Source organism: Nicotiana tomentosiformis, chromosome 11 (assembly GCF_000390325.3).
Source record: "Nicotiana tomentosiformis chromosome 11, ASM39032v3, whole genome shotgun sequence".
Classification (NCBI taxonomy): Eukaryota; Viridiplantae; Streptophyta; class Magnoliopsida; order Solanales; family Solanaceae; genus Nicotiana; species Nicotiana tomentosiformis.
The window spans coordinates 62,123,836-62,132,894 of record NC_090822.1 but is presented as its reverse complement, the minus strand read 5'-3'; positions in this window follow the sequence as shown (position 1 = coordinate 62,132,894).

The following is a 9,059-nucleotide window of genomic DNA, read 5'->3' as shown; positions in this document are numbered from 1 at the left end:
GATGCTTAATTATGTGTTGCGGCAATGAATGACTTGAGAGGAGGATTATTTGGTTCATGGTTTAGAGACTCGGTATTTTATCCAGCGGAGGAGAGGCAATTGGACTATGGATGTTCAGTCTTTGGTTGACGGAGTAGCGAGATCGGATATTTTTGAACTTGATGGAATTCTCATTTGTGATGTGGTGTCGTCGTCCTTGCTTGAACGCATTAAGTCTCGTCAGTGTGATGCTCTTCGTTTGTTTGTCTTTGGGGCACGGTGTCACGAAATGGTACCTAAGAAGCAGTTATCAGAGATGATGGTGTATTGAGACTGCAGGGTCGGATTTGTGTCTTTAGTGTTGATGGCTCGAGGAAGATGATCTTTAAGGAGGCTTAGAGTTGGTAGCAATTTATTAGTTTGGGTGCTACATAGATGGACTATGATTTGAGGCAGTATTTTGGTAGCGAAGGATGAGGAAGGACATGGTGGAAGGTGTCTTGCGGTGGTTGAATTGCTAGTAGGTCGAGTATGAGCAACAGAGGTTGAGTAGTTCGCTTCAGAAAAAGGTTAAATCAGAGTGAGAATGTTGCGTATAGTATGGATTTTGTTGTAGGATAGCCATATGCTTTGAGAAAGCTTGGTGCGATTATGGCCATGGTGAACAAGGGGCTAAGTCTGTATATTTTGTTTGAGATGGTTGCTTCTTGTCATGACCCCAATTTTCCTCCGTAGGATGCCGTGATGGCACCTAGTCTCTAAGACTAGGTAAGCCTAACATACATGTAGAATATAACTGAGATAATGATAAAACTCTCAAATAACTCAACAACTATCATAAAAGAATTTTGCCACTCAACAGAAACAAACTCCCTAAAATCCGGTGGTATCCAGTCACAAGTATCCCTATACAACAGTATCTATAAAAAAGGGAAAATGAAATAGAACTAGATAGAGGGTCCCTATACAACAGTATCTATAAAAAAGGGAAAATGAAATAGAACTAGATAGAGGGTGACTCCGAGGCCTGCGAACGCCGGCAAGTATACCTTAAAGTCTCCAAATCCGAACTCGACTCACTGGTGCATGGGCTGGTAAGAGGTACCTAGATCTGCACAAAAAGATGTACAGAAGCGTAGCATGAGTACACCACAACGGTACCCACTAGATCTTCAACATAAGATAAATCCTTGTCCAATTGGGCTGAGCAGAAATCTAACACATGGGACAGATCACGGTGATACTTCCGGAGCATAGAAACATGGAATACTGGATGAACTGCAGCTAGACTAGGTGGCAGTGCAAGCTTGTGGGCCACCTCACCAATCCTCTCAAGAATCTCAAAAGGTTTGATATACCTAGGGCTCAACGCCCTTCTTCCCAAACCATGTAACACCCTTCATGGGCGAAACCCGGAGCAAGACCCGCTCTCCAACCATGAATACAATATCGTGAACCTTCCGATCCGCATAACTCTTCTGTCTAGATTGGGTTATATGAAGTTGATTCTGAATCAACTTAACCTTTTCCAAAGCATCCTGAACCAAGTCAATACCCAATATCCTAGCCTCACTTGGCTCAAACCAACCCACCGGAGACTGGCACCGCTTCCCATACAAGGCCTCGCAGAGCCATTTGAATACTCGATTGGTAGCTGTTATTCTAGGCAAACTCTGCAAGCGGCAAGAACTAATCCCAAGAACCCTCGAACTCCATAACACATGTACAAAGCATATCCTCCAATATCTGAATAGCGCGCTCGGACTGTCCGTCCGTCTGAGGGTTGAATATTGTACTGAACTCAACCTGTTTTCCTAACTCACACTGTACGGCCTTTCAGAATCGCGATGTAAACTGCGTACCCCAGTCAGAGATGATGGATACCAGCACACCATGAAGTTGGACAATCTTGCAAATATAGACCTGAGCCAGCTGCTGTGAAGAATAAGTAGTCACCACTTGAATGAAATGAGCTGACTTGGTCAACCTATCCACAATCACCCATACTGCATCAAACTTCTTCTGAGTCCGTGGGAGCCCAATAACGAAATCCATGGTAACTCGCTCCCATTTCTACTCGGGAATCTCAAGCCTCTAAAGCAACCCACCTGACCGCTGATGCTCATACTTCACCTGCTGACAATTTAGACACCGAGCTACATACTCCCCTATGTCTTTCTTCATTCTCCTCCACTAATAGTGCTGCCTTAAGTCCTGATACATCTTAGCGGCACCCGGATGAATGGAGTACCGTGAACTATAGGCCTCCTGAAGAATCAACTCACACAAACCATCCACATTGGGCACACATAGACGACCCTATATCCTCAACACGCCGTCATCCCCAATAGTAGCCTCCTTGGCATCGCAGTTCTGAACTGTGTCCTTGAGGACAAGCAAATGGGGATCGTCATACTGATGCTCTCTGATACGATCATTTAGAGAATACCGAGAAACCACTCAAGTCAGAACTCGACTCGGCTCTGAAATATCTAATCTAACAAACTGGTTGGCCAAGGCCTGAACATCTAATGCTAATGGCCTCTCTGCTGCCGGTAGATATGTTAGACTGTCCAAGCTCTCCGCCTTTCAACTCAAAGTATCGGCCACAACATTGGCCTTCCCGGGATGATATAGAATGGTGATATCATAGTCCTTAAGCAACTCTAACCACCTCCACTGCTGCAAGTTAAGATCCTTCTGTTTGAACATATATTGTAGACTCTGGTGGTCGGTATAGACCTCACTAGGGACACCGCATAATAGTGCCGCCAAATCTTCACGACATGAACAATAACTGCAAATTCCATGTCGTGGACAGAATAATTCTTCTCATGCATCTTCAGCTGCCTAGACGCGTAGGCAATTACTCTACCGTCTTGCATTAACACCGCGCTGAAGCCAACACGTGACGCATCACAGTACACAGTGTTAGACCCCAAACCCGTAGGCAACACCAACACTGGGGCAGTAGTCAAAGCAGCCTTGAGATTTTGAAAATTCTCCTCACACTCCTAGGTCAATTTGAACGGAGCACCCTTATGGGTCAATCTGGTCATAGGTGCAACAATAGATGAGAAACCCTCTACGAAATGACGGTTATACCCTGCCAAACCAAGAAAACTCCGAATCTCAGTGGCTGAAGACGGTCTGGGACAACTCTGCACTGCCTCAATCTTCTTCGGATCTACCTTAATCCCCACACTCTCCACCACATGACCCAAAAACGCCACTGAATCAAGCCAAAATTCACACTTTGAAAATTTTGCATACAACTTCTTTTCTCTTAAGGTTTGAAGCATGATCCTCAGGTGGTGCTCATGATCCTCCCGGCTTCGGGAGTACACCAAGATGTCGTCAATAAAAACAATGATGAATGAATCAAGATAGGGTTGGAATACACTGTTCATCAAGTGCATGAATGATGTTGGGGTGTTGGTCAGCCCAAATGACATCACAAGGAACTTATAGTGACCATACAGAGTCCTAAAAGCAGTCTTCGAAATATCCGGATCTCGAATCTTTAGCTGGTGATAACTTGATCGCAAATCAATCTTTGAGAACTCTCTAGCACCCTATAGCTGATCAAATAGGTCATCAATGCGTGGCAATGGATTCTTGTTCTTCACTGTAACCTTGTTCAACTGTCAATAATCAATACACATGCACATAGAACCATCCTTCTTCTTTACAAATAAGACCGGAGCACCGCAAGGTGACATACTAGGCTGAATGAAGCCCTTATTGAGCAACTCTTGCAACTGCTCCTTTAACTCCCGAAACTCCGCTGGGGCCATACGATATGGTGGAATAGAAATGGAATGAGTGCCCGGCAATAAGTCAATACCAAAATCAATATCCCTATTAGACGGCATGCCCGGAAGATCTGCTGAAAATACATCTGGATAGTCTCTCACTACCGGAACTGACTTAACGGTAGGAGTATCAACACTGACATCTCTCACAAAGGCTAGATATGCATCACACCCCTTCCCAACCATCCGTTGTGCCTTAAGGGAAGACACCACCCTGCTAGGAACATAATCCAAAGTACCCCTCCACTCCAACCGCGGTAAACCTGGCATAGCCAACGTCACCATCTTGGCGTGACAATCAAGAATAGCATGATAGGGCGATAACCAGTCCATGCCCAAAACAAAATCAAAGTCTACCATACTGAGTAACAATAGATCAACTCTAGTCTCAGAACCACCAATAACAACTAAACACGACCGAAATACCTGTCAACAACAATAAAATCTCCTACAAATGCGGACATATAAATAGGAGAACTCAAAGAATCACGAGATATACCCAAATACGGAGCAAAGTAAGATGATACATATGAATAAGTGGAGCCTGGATCAAATAAGACTGATGTATCTTTACGACAAACCAGAACGATACTTGTGATAACTGAGTTAGATGCAACTGCCTCCGTCCTACTTGGAATAGCATAACATCTGACTTAGCCTCCCCCTCTAGGGCGACCCCTACCCGCCTGAACTCCACCCTAGCTGGCTGAGCAGGTAGAGTGGCAACTGGTGCGATAAGCATAGCCTGAGAAGTCTGGGGACCCTGTGGAATATGTGGAGCCTGAGTAGTCTGTGGAGGTGCACCCCTCCTGAGTCTGGGGCAGTCCCTCACCATATGACGAGTATCACCACACTCAAAACAAGCTCTCGGAGGATGTAGTTGCTAATACTAGCTCGGGCCTGGTCGGCTGGACTGACCGCAGAAAGCACCCCGTGCAGGAGGTGCACTAGACAGCAGCGGTGCATAATGGGCAACCTGAGACCTAGGAGTGGCCGAAATACCACTGGAAGCTGGAAGTGCTGAATGAACTGGACGACTCACATTGCCTCTGCCATGACGGACTGCAATTGGGGCTCGGGAACCACTATATGTGCCAGAATCTCATGGCCTCTTGGCCTCCCTGTTCTCTCTCTCCCGGCCCCGCATACCCTTAAATCTCCAAGCAATCTCTACCACCTGTTGGTATGGGGTATCAGTCTCTAACTCTCGATCCATGCTGAATCTAATACCATAGTTGAGCCCTTCAATAAATCGACAGACTCGCTCTCTAACTGTGAAAACTAAGGCAGGTGCATGTTTGTACAAATCGCTGAACCCGACAATATACTCTGATACTATCATAGCACCCTGGCGCAACTGCTCAAACTCCGCGCACCAAGCATCCCGAAGGCTCTGGGAAAAAAACTCTCTCAGGAACATCTTTGAAAATTGAGCCCAGGTGAGTGAAGCTACCTCGGCGGGGCTACCCTCCTCATAAGCCCGCCACCACTAGTACGATGGTCCCGACAACTGGAAAGTAGTGAAAGCCACCCATTAGTCTCCACCCTCCCATGGTATAGAGAATACAATGGCACTTCTCCAAAAAGCCCTATGGGTCCTTTGTAACTTGTCTGTTAAATGTAGGAGGATGGTAATTCTTGTACCTCTTGAGCTTGAGCTCCTCCTCCTCAGATGTTTCTGCCCTAACCTCGGGCTGAACTAGGACAACTGGCTGCCCTGGTATGATCTCTGGGACCTGGTTAACATGGACCCACTACTCTGGGGTACAGGCTGCAGGAGTCTCCTCCCTCGGCCTGAGATGTGGCCTGTGCAAATGGAATCAACCCCGCCTGAGCTAGAGTACCAAACATGCTCAAGAACTGGACTAGAGTCTCCTGAAGTGCAGGGATAGTAACAGACGCATAAGGTGCCTGCCCCTCAACTGGAGCTATTGGTGGCTCCTCTATCGCAGCTCGGGCGGGTGCTCTAGATGCATCATGAGCCCCTTCTCGGCCTCTGTCCTGGCCCCGATCTCTCGCGGCTCTAGCAGGAGGCGTGGGTGTTTGATCGTCAGATCCAGCGGTGCGTGTCCTCACCATATGTGAGAGAATAGAAAGACAAGATTTAAAATTTTGAAGTCAACAAATTCGCACGACTCTTTCATTCGGCAAAACGACCTTTAGAAGACCGCCGATCCGCATCAAAGTAGCTTTTAAACTTGTCCTGGTTTTTGTCTCGATCCCGTCCCCCGGTTGGTACCGGGGAACCAAGTTGATCGTCTTCTATCATTATTTTTGACTTGTAACGATTATGGGCATCCGCCCATGTGGTTACTTGAAACTCAAGCAAGATTTACTTCAGTTTTCAGGAGGCGTTGGAGCTCCGCAGATTTAGACCCTTTGTGAATGCCTCAGCTGCCCACTCATATGGTAACACCGGTAGCAGCATCCTCTAATTCTGGAACCGGATCACGAAGTTTTGCGACAATTCGAACTCGCCCTGCGCAATCCTTAAAATGTTCGTCTTTCTGGCTTGAACCTTCCTTGCCCCGACATGGGCCTTAATGAACGAGTCTGCAAGCATCTCCAATTGTCAATTGAATGCTCGGATAAAAGAGAATACCATGTCAGGGCCCTTTTATGAGGGTTTCACCAAACTTCTTGAGTAAGACCGACTCGATCTCATGTTGAGCCAAATCGTTCCCTTTCACAGCCGTGGTGTAGGTTTTGATGTGCTCATGTGGATCCGAAGTCCCATCATATTTTGGTATTTCTGGCATCTTGAACCTCTTCGAAATTAACTCTGGTGTTGCACTCAGCTTAAACGACAATTGCGTGTATTTTTTCAAATCTGGGCCTTTCAGAACTGGTGGTGCGCCCAGAATCTGATCCATTCAAGCGCGAAACTCCTTTGCATTTTGATCCATTTGTTCGTTCATTTCCCTCAAAAACCTCATGAGCTTGATTTTGAAGGGATCATTCCCGTTGTTATTCCTAGATCTGCTACCGGTCCCTCTGGCACCGTCGAAACCAACTTCACCCCTTGGGGTGTAATTATAGACTCTCTGAGCCGTTTGATTTGCCGGAACACTGGGAGGAACCGGACCCCTTCCATTTGCATTATCGAAGGCGCCTGGCAATGCTTGTTTTAACTCTGTCATTACACGATCGTGCCTTGAGAGGTGACTAATGATTGTCTTCTACAGTTCTCTTAAGATTTTTATCATTTCCACGACATGTTCCTCCATCGCATCATTGGGAGTTGTCTCTCGCACATGCCGGGGGTACTGTCCTTGACGAACTAGGGTTATTTTGTCACCTTCATTATGGGTTTCGTTGATTGAGTCATCATATTGAGGAAAATCTTTGCATTCCTCATCGTTATACGTGATGTTGACATCAGTAGCTGCCATATATGATTTCTTACGAAGGAAAGAATCAAAACAAGTTAGTAATAAATGAATGAATCAAACCAATTACGCATCTGTCTATGCCCCGCAGTGGGTGCCAAAATATTTACCCGTAAAACGGTACAGTTGAATTTGTAACGTGGTTAATAGACAAGAGAATTGATTTGATCCAAGAAATGGTAAAGAGATAAAACTAATATTTAGATTGGCAATTGAAATTGAAGAAGATGACAAGCCTGACTCCGAATGCAGTCCCTCCGGGAGCAAAACTGGAAATATCGATAAGGTTCAAATAAAGTTCTTACATTGAGAGCGAAAATAATAAAATAAAGCTTTAGAATGCAAAAAAAAAATCGTCTTCTTATAATGGCTGCAGAGCCTGCTATTTATAGATTTACCTAGGGAAACAAGACCCTAGGATCAAGCTCCTCTTAAATGATAATAAAAGAATCATTGATGAACACGTAACGGCAGGCCATGAATGCAAATATTTTCTGCAACGGTCACTCATTTAATGTTAATGAATATTCCCTCATTGGATGCTATCCAATGGAAAACCCTTGAACTTCCCCCGTTGACTACGTTCCCTTTGGGATTTACCCCGATATTGATTACATTCATTGTATCCGGTATTATCGTTTGCCTATCTTCGGTTTCACGTGTCATATTACCATTCGACCATATGTTATAAACCAATATTACCCCTTACAGTTATTTGATTAAAACGTTCACACATTTGGGGTATGTCTGGTATGGATGGAAATATTTTCCTAAAAAATGAGTAGTTTTATCATTTATTTTACTATGTTTGGTTGGTGAGTGAAAAATAAAAATTATTCAGTATTTGATTAATGAGTATAAAATATTTTTTTGAAAAATATATAATTTAGGCGAACATTATGGGGTGTGGATGGGGAGGCGAGGTTGGGAGTGGGGTGAGGGTGGGGGGTGAGTTGGTGGGGGTTGGTGGAGGTGGGGAATAGGGTGAGGAAGGTTGAGAAGGAGTTTTGGAAAATGGGTGGGGTGGGAAATAGGTGGAGAAGGTGGATAAAGAGTTTTGGAAAAGTTTTCCCTCCTCTTTATAAGGAAATTATGTAATATTTTCCAAAGCATTTAAGCCAACAAAATATAAAAAAATTAAAAATATTTTCCTTCGTAACAAACACCCTTGGTATTGAACATCAACGCGTGCTAGCTAATTTCATTTAATCCCATTTGTATCTCTATATATATACTATATATTTTACTTGTCATGTTACGTTATAAGTGAAAAACATGGAAGGCTTAGATGCAATGTCTGTTGTTTGAGAGGTATTAAAAAGAGATAAAAGATATCAGTAATAATTTTGAGCCCCATTATATTTGTGGGCATCTTCTCTTTTGCAACATGAAAGATAAACTTCATAAAAATATTTTTCAGAGGTTTAAAATTTTAGTGCAAGAAGTTAATTAGATCATAATATATGATGTCAAATATCTTTTGCTAATTCTCTCATCTTGATTAGTGGACTGATGTGTTATGGAAAGAGGAAAAGGTCTTACGTAAAGGAAAAAGTGTTTCTAATATTAGTTTCACTTCCTTAATTAGTAAAGCACTACTTACAGAACAATCGATTAAAATCATTAACCAGGGAACACTTTTATCATGTGATTCTTTTACAAGCAGAAAAGGTTGAGTTCTTGGAAGATGCAAATTGGGGTGGGGGAGGGTGTTGATGTGACAAGAAGAAACTGAAACACAGAGAGACCCCCAAAATTTGGGATGCCGGAACCATTCCTTTTGGACTCAAACGATAATAATAGGTGAAAAAAAAAGTGACTACCATTTTATATATAACGTAATTATTCATCGCGCTATACCTTAACGACACGTTTG